Genomic DNA, 19,212 nt, shown 5'->3' on the forward strand with positions numbered 1-19,212 from the left:
ACGCAAGAGGGAGTGGATTTGGCGCAAGTAGGAGTGCCCTTAGCACAACAACATCCTTCTCGACCCAACCCTTCAATAGACGGTGCAACAAGATCCCTTTGTTGCTCCATATCACTCCCAAGTGCTCCAAAACTCTTCCAGGTACTCCAAACCTCCTTTTACATGATTCGTTCCTTTGACACTTGATCTATGTCTTTCTCAGATGATCCATTCCTTTTTCACATACTCTATGAATCCCCAAGTGGTCCATTGTGATCTAAGTGCTCCAGGTTGGACAAGGCTTCATACCCCCAACAAACTTTTGTTAAATTCCTAGTCTGAGCTTCCTTGATCTTTTCTACAATCGTGGAAAGCACTTCAATCTTCAACGATCTAGCTGTTTTCCATTCTGAAATCACCTTCCAACTTAAGGCATCGGTTACAATGTTCGATTTACCTGGATGGTACAGTATCTCGCAATCGTAGTCCTTGAGTAGCTCCATCCAATGCTTTTTTCTCATGTTTACTTCTTTCTGAGCAAAGAGATATTGAAGGCTTTTATGATCTGTATATAGTTTGCATTCGGTTATGTAAATATAGTGTCTCCAAATCTTGAGCACAAAAACCACTACTGCAAGCTCTAGATCATGAGTCGGATAATTATGTTTGTAGGGCTTCAATTGTCCCGAGGTGTAAGTTACTAATTTGTCTCTTTGGATATGGACACATCCCAATCCAATCTTAGAAGCGTCACTAAAACCCAAAAAGTCATCAGTTCCTTCTGGTAGGGTGAGGATTGGTGCTTCACACAACTTCTTCTTCAATTCATCAAAAGCTTTTTCTTGCTTCTCACTCCAAGTATAGGAAACTCCATTTTAGTTAGTGTTGTCAATGGAGCCATGATAATAGAAAATTTTTGGACTAACTTTCGATAGTGTAATGCCCCATTTCTGGTATGTAATTTAAATAAAGTAATTTTTATTTCTTAAGAGGTACTCGATGAGTCAGTAGCCCGACTCGTCGAGTAGAGTCGGGAGTTGCACGCGGTTTAAGTTGGCGACTCGACGAGTCCATACTCCCGGACTCGGCGATTCTGCTAGTCTGGATGAAACCCTAATTTCAAGGTTTTCACCCTATTTAAACATCTTATGTGCCCCAAGACCAACCTCCCTCACCCACAAAGAGTCCCATACAAAACCCTAGCCGTTCTTAAGCATTTTTGGAGCATTTTCTCACTTGTGAAGCTTTTAGTGCATCTTGGGGATTTGAAGAAGAAGAGAGAAGAGAAGTATTCAAGGGGAGCAAGTAGATCCGGAATTCTAGTTGCATTTCAGTCCCCTTTGAGGTATCAAGCTCGAATCTTTGCTTATTATCAATTAGAACTCTTTAAAATTTTGCTCTTGTTGATTTTGGGCCCTTTCTAGACTTTAAAGTCGAATTAAGAGTTGATATGATGAATGGACATCGGATCTAAGCTTTCCATAGCCTCTTAAGCTCAAGGTTGCCACCTTTATTGAGCCAAGTTTTCATTCCAAGCTTAGATCTCTTCCTTTAGCTTATTTTGGGTATTTAAGCTTCATATTAGCATGCATGCACGTAAAGTTAGAAACTTTAAGTGAAAAACCAGCCCTAGGAGCCCAGATCTATGAATGGAATGCATTGGATTCGAGCAAAATCAACTGTATAGTAATGACATGCATGGGACTCGGCAAGTCGTTCTTCACACTCGACGAGTCGAGCTGCGAGTCCCTGATTTTCCCCATTTGAGAGTTTAGGGTGGAATCAGTGAGTAGGTAATGGACTTGGTGAGTTAAGGCTCAGATCTAGTAGTGGAGGGACTCGACGAGTTGTTCATACAACTCAGTGAGTCAAGGAATGATCTCATTCATAGGATGAAGGAGGACTCGATGAGTTGTTCATACAACTCGGCGAGTCAGATGAAGATGGACTCAATGTTTAGTATCGAATATGGACTCGTTGAGACTTTGCTAAACTCGACGAGTAGAAGCGTATAGAGGATTCGAAATAAAGACAGGGACTCGGCGAGTTGGCGGCCCGACTCAGCGAGTCAAGTCAATTGAGAGTTGACTTTGGCCAGAGGGTTGACTTTGACCCGGGGTAAAATAAACATTTTACCCTAAGTTTAGTTATCAATAATTAATTGAATATTTGTGGGAAATCTAGCCGGGAAGCTACGGAGCAGCGGCAACAGTCAGTTTCTGAGTGGCATTTCTTCAGCCAGCTTATGAGGTGAGTTTCCTTCCAGTAGGAATGGGTCTACGGCCACAATGCCGTTCCGTTTAGTTAGTAGTAGTTCCAGACCTCGGTCTGATGCAGTAGTTAGTGTGACATCCCCAAAATCACGACCAGAAAAGACCGATTTTGTTTATGCTTTATAAAAATCAGATTACTTCATTTTATAAAAAATGTTGCGGAATTTGTTAAATACGTTATTAAAATATTTTCGAAGAAACGTATTTATTTCATTTTAAAACGTTTGGGATGTCATCGTTAATACAGAAACATAAGCATAAACAGAACTTACATTTTTACACTAGTGATCTACATGTCTTTAAATCTCTCAGTGTAAAGTGACTTCATATCAACACCTGTGATATAAATAAACTGAGTGGGTCAGGTTGGGAAACCTGGTGAGTACATAGGGTTTTCAACCCACAATAATGTAAATATTATGTTAAACAATCAAACAATCCACCCAATTACCCATCCCCATTATCTTCTTTACTCTTAAGGATTTAACCTAAGAGTCATCTATCCTGAATCCGTTTATTCCGAAGTCCCTTACTTCCAGGGTTATAGGACTGGCACTAAATCCATAGCTGCCAATGTTCATTCGTAAAGCACTGATTCCATAGCTGCTATAGTCTACTCATCGGGTACTAAATCCATAGCTACCAGTGTTCATCTAATAGGTACTAAGTCCATAGCTACCTATTCCTAACAGGTACTAAATCCATAGCTACCAACGTCTAATAGGTACTAAGTCCATAGCTACTGGTGTTTGTCTAATAGGCACTAAGTCTATAGCTGCCAATCTATACTCTCATCATCTTATATCTCTCATCATTCATCTACCCATGTCATACCCAACATATTCGTATATATAAAATACGTATACAGTTTAAATCATTTAAAACATGTATAAAATGTTCATCCGACATAGACAGCAAGTATTCAGATAATATGCACACATAGCACGTAGTTTATATAAAATACTTCATATCTATGTGTAAGATGAAAGAGACTATGCACTCACCTGAAAGGTGATGACTCAGCACTCGGACAACGCTTCGATACTCTCAAAACGATACTCCTTCGATAAAACCTAGTACCAATACCACTATGGTTTAGTCTAACGATAACCGCGACAAATTAATTAGTCTGACTATTATTAAGCGTTAATAACGCTCAATATAACTCATAATAATAGCCCAAATAATTATTTTAAGGACCTAATAACATTCTATAATTATTTGAAAGTTATATTAAAAATTGCGTAAGCGTAGCACACTTACAGCGAATATCCTCACCAAGGATTAAGTTTCATATGCCTTCGAATGTCAGCTTGGCACCTCCAGCTGAGCAGCTGACTGGTGTCACTGTTCTTGACCAACTTCGGGTAATGATGATAATAGTAGCAATGCTTGGACTTCATCTTTAAATTTAATCTCACCCGATGTCAACCTTGACAGGATTGAATTAAATTCATTGACATGATTAGTTATTGAGCCACCTTCCTTCATCTTTAGAGTTACCAATTGTCAAATCAAGTGAACCTTATTTGTTGTTGAAGGCTTCTCGTACATGTTAGATAGCGCTTTGATCAACCCATAAGTTGTCTTTTCATTGACAATGTTGTAAGCAACGTTCTTTGCCAATGATAAATGCACCACACCAAGTGCTTTCCGATCTAACAACTCCCAATCCTCATGCTTCATAAGGAACGACTTATCTTCTGACAAAGATTCATGTAAATTCTTCTGGTAGAGGTGGTGTCCAATTTTCATCTTCCAGAAACCAAAATATTTCCATTGAACTTGTCGATCTTAACTCTCCCATCTTCAACCCTAGCTCTGATACCAGTTTTTTGGGTGAAAACAAAACAAGTTAAGCACTTCAGAAAAATATCAGAAAATGAACTTCAATGAACTCATAAAAACTTCTGAAAAACGTAAATCAAAAGAACACACTATTTAATGTGGTTCGGTCAAGGTGACCTACGTCCACGGGCGAATGGGAGAGAGAGAGAGAGAGAGAGAGAAAAGGGATTTTATTAACTTCATAGAACTATTACAAGCACTCAAAATTGTATCTCACTTAGAGCTATCACAAAAATCTAGCAATTTACAATGATGGGGGGGGGGGTATGAGCCTATTTATACTTGAGAGATCAAACCTAAAAGCTTAATGGGCCAAACCCATTGGCCCATAGGCCCATAAATGGTGACAAATAATAATATTTTGCCATGCAACATATTCTGGAACATTCTTCCATCTTGAGCATCATAGAGGACTTCATAGCATACTTGGCTCATCAAGGAACAAGATGGTCCATCTTGCACCATCATGGCGAAACATGAATATGGATGGCGTAAGTGGCTTCAAGTGTGGTATAAGAACTTCTAGGTTGGAGCAACATCACCATCTTGGCACAACCACATCATGCATGGCGCAACAAGGACATGCTTGGTGCAACAAGATACTCCATGGTACAACAGGAGTACCTCATGGTGCAAGAAAGATACCCCATGACGCAAGAGGGAGTGGATTTGGCGCAAGTAGGAGTGCCCTTAGCACAACAACATCCTTCTCGACCCAACCCTTCAATAGATGGTGCAACAAGATCCCTTTGTTGCTCCATATCACTCCCAAGTGCTCCAAAACTCTTCCAGGTACTCCAAACCTCCTTTTACATGATTCGTTCCTTTGACACTTGATCTATGTCTTTCTCAGATGATCCATTCCTTTTTCACATACTCTATGAATCCCCAAGTGGTCCATTGTGATCTAAGTGCTCCAGGTTGGACAAGGCTTCATACCCCCAACAAACTTTTGTTAGATTCCTAGTCTGAGCTTCCTTGATCTTTTCTACAATCGTGGAAAGCACTTCAATCTTCAACGATCTAGCTGTTTTCCATTCTGAAATCACCTTCCAACTTAAGGCATCGGTTACAATGTTCGATTTACCTGGATGGTACAGTATCTCGCAATCGTAGTCCTTGAGTAGCTCCATCCAACGCTTTTTTCTCATGTTTACTTCTTTCTGAGCAAAGAGATATTGAAGGCTTTTATGATCTGTATATAGTTTGCATTCGGTTATGTAAATATAGTGTCTCCAAATCTTGAGCACAAAAACCACTACTGCAAGCTCTAGATCATGAGTCGGATAATTATGTTTGTAGGGCTTCAATTGTCCCGAGGTGTAAGTTACTAATTTGTCTCTTTGGATATGGACACATCCCAATCCAATCTTAGAAGCGTCACTAAAACCCAAAAAGTCATCAGTTCCTTCTGGTAGGGTGAGGATTGGTGCTTCACACAACTTCTTCTTCAATTCATCAAAAGCTTTTTCTTGCTTCTCACTCCAAGTATAGGAAACTCCATTTTAGTTAGTGTTGTCAATGGAGCCATGATAATAGAAAATTTTTGGACTAACTTTCGATAGTGTAATGCCCCATTTCTGGTATGTAATTTAAATAAAGTAATTTTTATTTCTTAAGAGGTACTCGATGAGTCAGTAGCCCGACTCGTCGAGTAGAGTCGGGAGTTGCACGCGGTTTAAGTTGGCGACTCGACGAGTCCATACTCCCGGACTCGGCGATTCTGCTAGTCTGGATGAAACCCTAATTTCAAGGTTTTCACCCTATTTAAACATCTTATGTGCCCCAAGACCAACCTCCCTCACCCACAAAGAGTCCCATACAAAACCCTAGCCGTTCTTAAGCATTTTTGGAGCATTTTCTCACTTGTGAAGCTTTTAGTGCATCTTGGGGATTTGAAGAAGAAGAGAGAAGAGAAGTATTCAAGGGGAGCAAGTAGATCCGGAATTCTAGTTGCATTTCAGTCCCCTTTGAGGTATCAAGCTCGAATCTTTGCTTATTATCAATTAGAACTCTTTAAAATTTTGCTCTTGTTGATTTTGGGCCCTTTCTAGACTTTAAAGTCGAATTAAGAGTTGATATGATGAATGGACATCGGATCTAAGCTTTCCATAGCCTCTTAAGCTCAAGGTTGCCACCTTTATTGAGCCAAGTTTTCATTCCAAGCTTAGATCTCTTCCTTTAGCTTATTTTGGGTATTTAAGCTTCATATTAGCATGCATGCACGTAAAGTTAGAAACTTTAAGTGAAAAACCAGCCCTAGGAGCCCAGATCTATGAATGGAATGCATTGGATTCGAGCAAAATCAACTGTATAGTAATGACATGCATGGGACTCGGCAAGTCGTTCTTCACACTCGACGAGTCGAGCTGCGAGTCCCTGATTTTCCCCATTTGAGAGTTTAGGGTGGAATCAGTGAGTAGGTAATGGACTTGGTGAGTTAAGGCTCAGATCTAGTAGTGGAGGGACTCGACGAGTTGTTCATACAACTCAGTGAGTCAAGGAATGATCTCATTCATAGGATGAAGGAGGACTCGATGAGTTGTTCATACAACTCGGCGAGTCAGATGAAGATGGACTCAATGTTTAGTATCGAATATGGACTCGTTGAGACTTTGCTAAACTCGACGAGTAGAAGCGTATAGAGGATTCGAAATAAAGACAGGGACTCGGCGAGTTGGCGGCCCGACTCAGCGAGTCAAGTCAATTGAGAGTTGACTTTGGCCAGAGGGTTGACTTTGACCCGGGGTAAAATAAACATTTTACCCTAAGTTTAGTTATCAATAATTAATTGAATATTTGTGGGAAATCTAGCCGGGAAGCTACGGAGCAGCGGCAACAGTCAGTTTCTGAGTGGCATTTCTTCAGCCAGCTTATGAGGTGAGTTTCCTTCCAGTAGGAATGGGTCTACGGCCACAATGCCGTTCCGTTTAGTTAGTAGTAGTTCCAGACCTCGGTCTGATGCAGTAGTTAGTGTGACATCCCCAAAATCACGACCAGAAAAGACCGATTTTGTTTATGCTTTATAAAAATCAGATTACTTCATTTTATAAAAAATGTTGCGGAATTTGTTAAATACGTTATTAAAATATTTTCGAAGAAACGTATTTATTTCATTTTAAAACGTTTGGGATGTCATCGTTAATACAAAAACATAAGCATAAACAGAACTTACATTTTTACACTAGTGATCTACATGTCTTTAAATCTCTCAGTGTAAAGTGACTTCATATCAACACCTGTGATATAAATAAACTGAGTGGGTCAGGTTGGGAAACCTGGTGAGTACATAGGGTTTTCAACCCACAATAATGTAAATATTATGTTAAACAATCAAACAATCCACCCAATTACCCATCCCCATTATCTTCTTTACTCTTAAGGATTTAACCTAAGAGTCATCTATCCTGAATCCGTTTATTCCGAAGTCCCTTACTTCCAGGGTTATAGGACTGGCACTAAATCCATAGCTGCCAATGTTCATTCGTAAAGCACTGATTCCATAGCTGCTATAGTCTACTCATCGGGTACTAAATCCATAGCTACCAGTGTTCATCTAATAGGTACTAAGTCCATAGCTACCTATTCCTAACAGGTACTAAATCCATAGCTACCAACGTCTAATAGGTACTAAGTCCATAGCTACTGGTGTTTGTCTAATAGGCACTAAGTCTATAGCTGCCAATCTATACTCTCATCATCTTATATCTCTCATCATTCATCTACCCATGTCATACCCAACATATTCGTATATATAAAATACGTATACAGTTTAAATCATTTAAAACATGTATAAAATGTTCATCCGACATAGACAGCAAGTATTCAGATAATATGCACACATAGCACGTAGTTTATATAAAATACTTCATATCTATGTGTAAGATGAAAGAGACTATGCACTCACCTGAAAGGTGATGACTCAGCACTCGGACAACGCTTCGATACTCTCAAAACGATACTCCTTCGATAAAACCTAGTACCAATACCACTATGGTTTAGTCTAACGATAACCGCGACAAATTAATTAGTCTGACTATTATTAAGCGTTAATAACGCTCAATATAACTCATAATAATAGCCCAAATAATTATTTTAAGGACCTAATAACATTCTATAATTATTTGAAAGTTATATTAAAAATTGCGTAAGCGTAGCACACTTACAGCGAATATCCTCACCAAGGATTAAGTTTCATATGCCTTCGAATGTCAGCTTGGCACCTCCAGCTGAGCAGCTGACTGGTGTCACTGTTCTTGACCAACTTCGGGTAATGATGATAATAGTAGCAATGCTTGGACTTCATCTTTAAATTTAATCTCACCCGATGTCAACCTTGACAGGATTGAATTAAATTCATTGACATGATTAGTTATTGAGCCACCTTCCTTCATCTTTAGAGTTACCAATTGTCAAATCAAGTGAACCTTATTTGTTGTTGAAGGCTTCTCGTACATGTTAGATAGCGCTTTGATCAACCCATAAGTTGTCTTTTCATTGACAATGTTGTAAGCAACGTTCTTTGCCAATGATAAATGCACCACACCAAGTGCTTTCCGATCTAACAACTCCCAATCCTCATGCTTCATAAGGAACGACTTATCTTCTGACAAAGATTCATGTAAATTCTTCTGGTAGAGGTGGTGTCCAATTTTCATCTTCCAGAAACCAAAATATTTCCATTGAACTTGTCGATCTTAACTCTCCCATCTTCAACCCTAGCTCTGATACCAGTTTTTTGGGTGAAAACAAAACAAGTTAAGCACTTCAGAAAAATATCAGAAAATGAACTTCAATGAACTCATAAAAACTTCTGAAAAACGTAAATCAAAAGAACACACTATTTAATGTGGTTCGGTCAAGGTGACCTACGTCCACGGGCGAATGGGAGAGAGAGAGAGAGAGAGAGAGAGAAAAGGGATTTTATTAACTTCATAGAACTATTACAAGCACTCAAAATTGTATCTCACTTAGAGCTATCACAAAAATCTAGCAATTTACAATGATGGGGGGGGGGTATGAGCCTATTTATACTTGAGAGATCAAACCTAAAAGCTTAATGGGCCAAACCCATTGGCCCATAGGCCCATAAATGGTGACAAATAATAATATTTTGCCATGCAACATATTCTGGAACATTCTTCCATCTTGAGCATCATAGAGGACTTCATAGCATACTTGGCTCATCAAGGAACAAGATGGTCCATCTTGCACCATCATGGCGAAACATGAATATGGATGGCGTAAGTGGCTTCAAGTGTGGTATAAGAACTTCTAGGTTGGAGCAACATCACCATCTTGGCACAACCACATCATGCATGGCGCAACAAGGACATGCTTGGTGCAACAAGATACTCCATGGTACAACAGGAGTACCTCATGGTGCAAGAAAGATACCCCATGACGCAAGAGGGAGTGGATTTGGCGCAAGTAGGAGTGCCCTTAGCACAACAACATCCTTCTCGACCCAACCCTTCAATAGACGGTGCAACAAGATCCCTTTGTTGCTCCATATCACTCCCAAGTGCTCCAAAACTCTTCCAGGTACTCCAAACCTCCTTTTACATGATTCGTTCCTTTGACACTTGATCTATGTCTTTCTCAGATGATCCATTCCTTTTTCACATACTCTATGAATCCCCAAGTGGTCCATTGTGATCTAAGTGCTCCAGGTTGGACAAGGCTTCATACCCCCAACAAACTTTTGTTAGATTCCTAGTCTGAGCTTCCTTGATCTTTTCTACAATCGTGGAAAGCACTTCAATCTTCAACGATCTAGCTGTTTTCCATTCTGAAATCACCTTCCAACTTAAGGCATCGGTTACAATGTTCGATTTACCTGGATGGTACAGTATCTCGCAATCGTAGTCCTTGAGTAGCTCCATCCAACGCTTTTTTCTCATGTTTACTTCTTTCTGAGCAAAGAGATATTGAAGGCTTTTATGATCCGTATATAGTTTGCATTCGGTTATGTAAATATAGTGTCTCCAAATCTTGAGCACAAAAACCACTACTGCAAGCTCTAGATCATGAGTCGGATAATTATGTTTGTAGGGCTTCAATTGTCCCGAGGTGTAAGTTACTAATTTGTCTCTTTGGATATGGACACATCCCAATCCAATCTTAGAAGCGTCACTAAAACCCAAAAAGTCATCAGTTCCTTCTGGTAGGGTGAGGATTGGTGCTTCACACAACTTCTTCTTCAATTCATCAAAAGCTTTTTCTTGCTTCTCACTCCAAGTATAGGAAACTCCATTTTAGTTAGTGTTGTCAATGGAGCCATGATAGAAGAAAATTTTTGGACTAACTTTCGATAGTGTAATGCCCCATTTCTGGTATGTAATTTAAATAAAGTAATTTTTATTTCTTAAGAGGTACTCGATGAGTCAGTAGCCCGACTCGTCGAGTAGAGTCGGGAGTTGCACGCGGTTTAAGTTGGCGACTCGACGAGTCCATACTCCCGGACTCGGCGATTCTGCTAGTCTGGATGAAACCCTAATTTCAAGGTTTTCACCCTATTTAAACATCTTATGTGCCCCAAGACCAACCTCCCTCACCCACAAAGAGTCCCATACAAAACCCTAGCCGTTCTTAAGCATTTTTGGAGCATTTTCTCACTTGTGAAGCTTTTAGTGCATCTTGGGGATTTGAAGAAGAAGAGAGAAGAGAAGTATTCAAGGGGAGCAAGTAGATCCGGAATTCTAGTTGCATTTCAGTCCCCTTTGAGGTATCAAGCTCGAATCTTTGCTTATTATCAATTAGAACTCTTTAAAATTTTGCTCTTGTTGATTTTGGGCCCTTTCTAGACTTTAAAGTCGAATTAAGAGTTGATATGATGAATGGACATCGGATCTAAGCTTTCCATAGCCTCTTAAGCTCAAGGTTGCCACCTTTATTGAGCCAAGTTTTCATTCCAAGCTTAGATCTCTTCCTTTAGCTTATTTTGGGTATTTAAGCTTCATATTAGCATGCATGCACGTAAAGTTAGAAACTTTAAGTGAAAAACCAGCCCTAGGAGCCCAGATCTATGAATGGAATGCATTGGATTCGAGCAAAATCAACTGTATAGTAATGACATGCATGGGACTCGGCAAGTCGTTCTTCACACTCGACGAGTCGAGCTGCGAGTCCCTGATTTTCCCCATTTGAGAGTTTAGGGTGGAATCAGTGAGTAGGTAATGGACTTGGTGAGTTAAGGCTCAGATCTAGTAGTGGAGGGACTCGACGAGTTGTTCATACAACTCAGTGAGTCAAGGAATGATCTCATTCATAGGATGAAGGAGGACTCGATGAGTTGTTCATACAACTCGGCGAGTCAGATGAAGATGGACTCAATGTTTAGTATCGAATATGGACTCGTTGAGACTTTGCTAAACTCGACGAGTAGAAGCGTATAGAGGATTCGAAATAAAGACAGGGACTCGGCGAGTTGGCGGCCCGACTCAGCGAGTCAAGTCAATTGAGAGTTGACTTTGGCCAGAGGGTTGACTTTGACCCGGGGTAAAATAAACATTTTACCCTAAGTTTAGTTATCAATAATTAATTGAATATTTGTGGGAAATCTAGCCGGGAAGCTACGGAGCAGCGGCAACAGTCAGTTTCTGAGTGGCATTTCTTCAGCCAGCTTATGAGGTGAGTTTCCTTCCAGTAGGAATGGGTCTACGGCCACAATGCCGTTCCGTTTAGTTAGTAGTAGTTCCAGACCTCGGTCTGATGCAGTAGTTAGTGTGACATCCCCAAAATCACGACCAGAAAAGACCGATTTTGTTTATGCTTTATAAAAATCAGATTACTTCATTTTATAAAAAATGTTGCGGAATTTGTTAAATACGTTATTAAAATATTTTCGAAGAAACGCATTTATTTCATTTTAAAACGTTTGGGATGTCAACGTTAATACAGAAACATAAGCATAAATAGAACTTACATTTTTACACTAGTGATCTACATGTCTTTAAATCTCTCAGTGTAAAGTGACTTCATATCAACACCTGTGATATAAATAAACTGAGTGGGTCAGGTTGGGAAACCTGGTGAGTACATAGGGTTTTCAACCCACAATAATGTAAATATTATGTTAAACAATCAAACAATCCACCCAATTACCCATCCCCATTATCTTCTTTACTCTTAAGGATTTAACCTAAGAGTCATCTATCCTGAATCCGTTTATTCCGAAGTCCCTTACTTCCAGGGTTATAGGACTGGCACTAAATCCATAGCTGCCAATGTTCATTCGTAAAGCACTGATTCCATAGCTGCTATAGTCTACTCATCGGGTACTAAATCCATAGCTACCAGTGTTCATCTAATAGGTACTAAGTCCATAGCTACCTATTCCTAACAGGTACTAAATCCATAGCTACCAACGTCTAATAGGTACTAAGTCCATAGCTACTGGTGTTTGTCTAATAGGCACTAAGTCTATAGCTGCCAATCTATACTCTCATCATCTTATATCTCTCATCATTCATCTACCCATGTCATACCCAACATATTCGTATATATAAAATACGTATACAGTTTAAATCATTTAAAACATGTATAAAATGTTCATCCGACATAGACAGCAAGTATTCAGATAATATGCACACATAGCACGTAGTTTATATAAAATACTTCATATCTATGTGTAAGATGAAAGAGACTATGCACTCACCTGAAAGGTGATGACTCAGCACTCGGACAACGCTTCGATACTCTCAAAACGATACTCCTTCGATAAAACCTAGTACCAATACCACTATGGTTTAGTCTAACGATAACCGCGACAAATTAATTAGTCTGACTATTATTAAGCGTTAATAACGCTCAATATAACTCATAATAATAGCCCAAATAATTATTTTAAGGACCTAATAACATTCTATAATTATTTGAAAGTTATATTAAAAATTGCGTAAGCGTAGCACACTTACAGCGAATATCCTCACCAAGGATTAAGTTTCATATGCCTTCGAATGTCAGCTTGGCACCTCCAGCTGAGCAGCTGACTGGTGTCACTGTTCTTGACCAACTTCGGGTAATGATGATAATAGTAGCAATGCTTGGACTTCATCTTTAAATTTAATCTCACCCGATGTCAACCTTGACAGGATTGAATTAAATTCATTGACATGATTAGTTATTGAGCCACCTTCCTTCATCTTTAGAGTTACCAATTGTCAAATCAAGTGAACCTTATTTGTTGTTGAAGGCTTCTCGTACATGTTAGATAGCGCTTTGATCAACCCATAAGTTGTCTTTTCATTGACAATGTTGTAAGCAACGTTCTTTGCCAATGATAAATGCACCACACCAAGTGCTTTCCGATCTAACAACTCCCAATCCTCATGCTTCATAAGGAACGACTTATCTTCTGACAAAGATTCATGTAAATTCTTCTGGTAGAGGTGGTGTCCAATTTTCATCTTCCAGAAACCAAAATATTTCCATTGAACTTGTCGATCTTAACTCTCCCATCTTCAACCCTAGCTCTGATACCAGTTTTTTGGGTGAAAACAAAACAAGTTAAGCACTTCAGAAAAATATCAGAAAATGAACTTCAATGAACTCATAAAAACTTCTGAAAAACGTAAATCAAAAGAACACACTATTTAATGTGGTTCGGTCAAGGTGACCTACGTCCACGGGCGAATGGGAGAGAGAGAGAGAGAGAGAGAGAAAAGGGATTTTATTAACTTCATAGAACTATTACAAGCACTCAAAATTGTATCTCACTTAGAGCTATCACAAAAATCTAGCAATTTACAATGATGGGGGGGGGGGGGTATGAGCCTATTTATACTTGAGAGATCAAACCTAAAAGCTTAATGGGCCAAACCCATTGGCCCATAGGCCCATAAATGGTGACAAATAATAATATTTTGCCATGCAACATATTCTGGAACATTCTTCCATCTTGAGCATCATAGAGGACTTCATAGCATACTTGGCTCATCAAGGAACAAGATGGTCCATCTTGCACCATCATGGCGAAACATGAATATGGATGGCGTAAGTGGCTTCAAGTGTGGTATAAGAACTTCTAGGTTGGAGCAACATCACCATCTTGGCACAACCACATCATGCATGGCGCAACAAGGACATGCTTGGTGCAACAAGATACTCCATGGTACAACAGGAGTACCTCATGGTGCAAGAAAGATACCCCATGACGCAAGAGGGAGTGGATTTGGCGCAAGTAGGAGTGCCCTTAGCACAACAACATCCTTCTCGACCCAACCCTTCAATAGACGGTGCAACAAGATCCCTTTGTTGCTCCATATCACTCCCAAGTGCTCCAAAACTCTTCCAGGTACTCCAAACCTCCTTTTACATGATTCGTTCCTTTGACACTTGATCTATGTCTTTCTCAGATGATCCATTCCTTTTTCACATACTCTATGAATCCCCAAGTGGTCCATTGTGATCTAAGTGCTCCAGGTTGGACAAGGCTTCATACCCCCAACAAACTTTTGTTAGATTCCTAGTCTGAGCTTCCTTGATCTTTTCTACAATCGTGGAAAGCACTTCAATCTTCAACGATCTAGCTGTTTTCCATTCTGAAATCACCTTCCAACTTAAGGCATCGGTTACAATGTTCGATTTACCTGGATGGTACAGTATCTCGCAATCGTAGTCCTTGAGTAGCTCCATCCAACGCTTTTTTCTCATGTTTACTTCTTTCTGAGCAAAGAGATATTGAAGGCTTTTATGATCCGTATATAGTTTGCATTCGGTTATGTAAATATAGTGTCTCCAAATCTTGAGCACAAAAACCACTACTGCAAGCTCTAGATCATGAGTCGGATAATTATGTTTGTAGGGCTTCAATTGTCCCGAGGTGTAAGTTACTAATTTGTCTCTTTGGATATGGACACATCCCAATCCAATCTTAGAAGCGTCACTAAAACCCAAAAAGTCATCAGTTCCTTCTGGTAGGGTGAGGATTGGTGCTTCACACAACTTCTTCTTCAATTCATCAAAAGCTTTTTCTTGCTTCTCACTCCAAGTATAGGAAACTCGATTTTAGTTAGTGTTGTCAATGGAGCCATGATAGAAGAAAATTTTTGGACTAACTTTCGATAGTGTAATGCCCCATTTCTGGTATGTAATTTAAATAAAGTAATTTTTATTTCTTAAGAGGTACTCGATGAGTCAGTAGCCCGACTCGTCGAGTAGAGTCGGGAGTTGCACGCGGTTTAAGTTGGCGACTCGACGAGTCCATACTCCCGGACTCGGCGATTCTGCTAGTCTGGATGAAACCCTAATTTCAAGGTTTTCACCCTCTTTAAACATCTTATGTGCCCCAAGACCAACCTCCCTCACCCACAAAGAGTCCCATACAAAACCCTAGCCGTTCTTAAGCATTTTTGGAGCATTTTCTCACTTGTGAAGCTTTTAGTGCATCTTGGGGATTTGAAGAAGAAGAGAGAAGAGAAGTATTCAAGGGGAGCAAGTAGATCCGGAATTCTAGTTGCATTTCAGTCCCCTTTGAGGTATCAAGCTCGAATCTTTGCTTATTATCAATTAGAACTCTTTAAAATTTTGCTCTTGTTGATTTTGGGCCCTTTCTAGACTTTAAAGTCGAATTAAGAGTTGATATGATGAATGGACATCGGATCTAAGCTTTCCATAGCCTCTTAAGCTCAAGGTTGCCACCTTTATTGAGCCAAGTTTTCATTCCAAGCTTAGATCTCTTCCTTTAGCTTATTTTGGGTATTTAAGCTTCATATTAGCATGCATGCACGTAAAGTTAGAAACTTTAAGTGAAAAACCAGCCCTAGGAGCCCAGATCTATGAATGGAATGCATTGGATTCGAGCAAAATCAACTGTATAGTAATGACATGCATGGGACTCGGCAAGTCGTTCTTCACACTCGACGAGTCGAGCTGCGAGTCCCTGATTTTCCCCATTTGAGAGTTTAGGGTGGAATCAGTGAGTAGGTAATGGACTTGGTGAGTTAAGGCTCAGATCTAGTAGTGGAGGGACTCGACGAGTTGTTCATACAACTCAGTGAGTCAAGGAATGATCTCATTCATAGGATGAAGGAGGACTCGATGAGTTGTTCATACAACTCGGCGAGTCAGATGAAGATGGACTCAATGTTTAGTATCGAATATGGACTCGTTGAGACTTTGCTAAACTCGACGAGTAGAAGCGTATAGAGGATTCGAAATAAAGACAGGGACTCGGCGAGTTGGCGGCCCGACTCAGCGAGTCAAGTCAATTGAGAGTTGACTTTGGCCAGAGGGTTGACTTTGACCCGGGGTAAAATAAACATTTTACCCTAAGTTTAGTTATCAATAATTAATTGAATATTTGTGGGAAATCTAGCCGGGAAGCTACGGAGCAGCGGCAACAGTCAGTTTCTGAGTGGCATTTCTTCAGCCAGCTTATGAGGTGAGTTTCCTTCCAGTAGGAATGGGTCTACGGCCACAATGCCGTTCCGTTTAGTTAGTAGTAGTTCCAGACCTCGGTCTGATGCAGTAGTTAGTGTGACATCCCCAAAATCACGACCAGAAAAGACCGATTTTGTTTATGCTTTATAAAAATCAGATTACTTCATTTTATAAAAAATGTTGCGGAATTTGTTAAATACGTTATTAAAATATTTTCGAAGAAACGTATTTATTTCATTTTAAAACGTTTGGGATGTCATCGTTAATACAGAAACATAAGCATAAACAGAACTTACATTTTTACACTAGTGATCTACATGTCTTTAAATCTCTCAGTGTAAAGTGACTTCATATCAACACCTGTGATATAAATAAACTGAGTGGGTCAGGTTGGGAAACCTGGTGAGTACATAGGGTTTTCAACCCACAATAATGTAAATATTATGTTAAACAATCAAACAATCCACCCAATTACCCATCCCCATTATCTTCTTTACTCTTAAGGATTTAACCTAAGAGTCATCTATCCTGAATCCGTTTATTCCGAAGTCCCTTACTTCCAGGGTTATAGGACTGGCACTAAATCCATAGCTGCCAATGTTCATTCGTAAAGCACTGATTCCATAGCTGCTATAGTCTACTCATCGGGTACTAAATCCATAGCTACCAGTGTTCATCTAATAGGTACTAAGTCCATAGCTACCTATTCCTAACAGGTACTAAATCCATAGCTACCAACGTCTAATAGGTACTAAGTCCATAGCTACTGGTGTTTGTCTAATAGGCACTAAGTCTATAGCTGCCAATCTATACTCTCATCATCTTATATCTCTCATCATTCATCTACCCATGTCATACCCAACATATTCGTATATATAAAATACGTATACAGTTTAAATCATTTAAAACATGTATAAAATGTTCATCCGACATAGACAGCAAGTATTCAGATAATATGCACACATAGCACGTAGTTTATATAAAATACTTCATATCTATGTGTAAGATGAAAGAGACTATGCACTCACCTGAAAGGTGATGACTCAGCACTCGGACAACGCTTCGATACTCTCAAAACGATACTCCTTCGATAAAACCTAGTACCAATACCACTATGGTTTAGTCTAACGATAACCGCGACAAATTAATTAGTCTGACTATTATTAAGCGTTAATAACGCTCAATATAACTCATAATAATAGCCCAAATAATTATTTTAAGGACCTAATAACATTCTATAATTATTTGAAAGTTATATTAAAAATTGCGTAAGCGTAGCACACTTACAGCGAATTTTATCGAAAACCGGAACTTAATTGGAGCAGCGTTTCGAAACCGAAAAACTCCTTTTTCTCGAGACTCCGGGAGCCTCGGGGCTTCCTTAGGGTGCTAGGGGTTTAACTAGGGCTTTGGGGGGGGGGGGGTTAGAAACCCTAGAGAGAGAAAGAAATCTAGAGAGAGAAGGAAAATTGTGTGAAATTTGCGGAGACCTTCGCCCCTTTTTATACCCTCCGAGGCCTCGGACTACGCTGGGCGTAATCCTTGGCTACGCGGGGCGTAACTTCGGATGGGGCTGCCACATCGATTCTAGCTGTCTCGCACTCGGAAGGGATAAGACCGAAGGGTATGCTGGGCGTACCGAACTCGGACGCTGGGCGTAATGCGAAGCGAGGCGTGTCCGAATCTGAAGCGTTCACTGATCAGTGATGGACGGCCCACAACGCGCCACATCATCAAGTCCTTATCAGCCTTCGCAATTTCGAGTTACAACTTCAAAAATTCGTATCTTCTTCATACGAGCTCTGTTTTTAACGTTCTTTATATCCACGTGAAGGTGGGAACGTACTCTACAACTTTCGTTTAGACTCCATCGGCTAATTTTGGCTCGATTTTAAATTTTATATTATTAACAGGTCGGGACAGGATTGGTCCGTTAAATCCTCATAACTTCTTCATCCGATATCCGTTTTTGCCCATCTTTTTCTCGTTACGCTACTCTTAACGAGATCTTCGATTCTCGTTCAGGTCATGTCGGCTAAAAACCGCTCGATCTAATATTCGAATTTCAGGTTGTACACTGCTAGTCTGAAACTTCGAAAAATCATAACTTCTTCATACGAAGTCAGATTTGGGCATTATTTTTATCGATGTTCTTAGTTTAACATATTCTACGACTTTCGTTTAGATTGCTAAGGCTAAATCTCACTTTATCGTAAATTCACTATTTACGCTTCCCGGTACCGTGCCGGTTCTGACGCGAAACTTCGACGGGTCATAACTTCTTCGTTATAACTCGGATTTCGGCGTTCTTTATATGTACGGAAATCTTGTAACATACTCTACAACTTGGTTAAGATTATTTATTCTAAATAATATTTTGTCGAAAAGTCGCTTTCGACCCCTATTGCCTCTAAATTGACTAGCCCGGATCTACGGGCGTTACAGTTAGAATGATTGATGTCTTTGTGATTCAAGCATGTTTTGGGTTATGTGTTCCGAACTCTGGTCCGATGCAATATGCAGTATATGTGTTCATGCTAGTTGATATGTTTATGCTATGCTATGTTCAGCCAATTCCGGACTTCGGTCCGATGCAGGGGACATGGTCCCAGTCAGTTCCGGACTTCGGTCCGATGCAGTTAGTTCCGGACTTCGGTCCGATGCAGGGGACGGGGTCCCAGTCAGTTCTGGAGTTCGGTCTGATGCAGAGGGTAAGGCCCTGGTTAGT

The sequence above is a fragment of the Lactuca serriola genome, chromosome 5 (genome assembly GCF_051521515.1).
Source record: "Lactuca serriola cultivar US96UC23 chromosome 5, Lser_US96UC23_V15, whole genome shotgun sequence".
Lineage (NCBI taxonomy): Eukaryota > Viridiplantae > Streptophyta > Magnoliopsida > Asterales > Asteraceae > Lactuca > Lactuca serriola.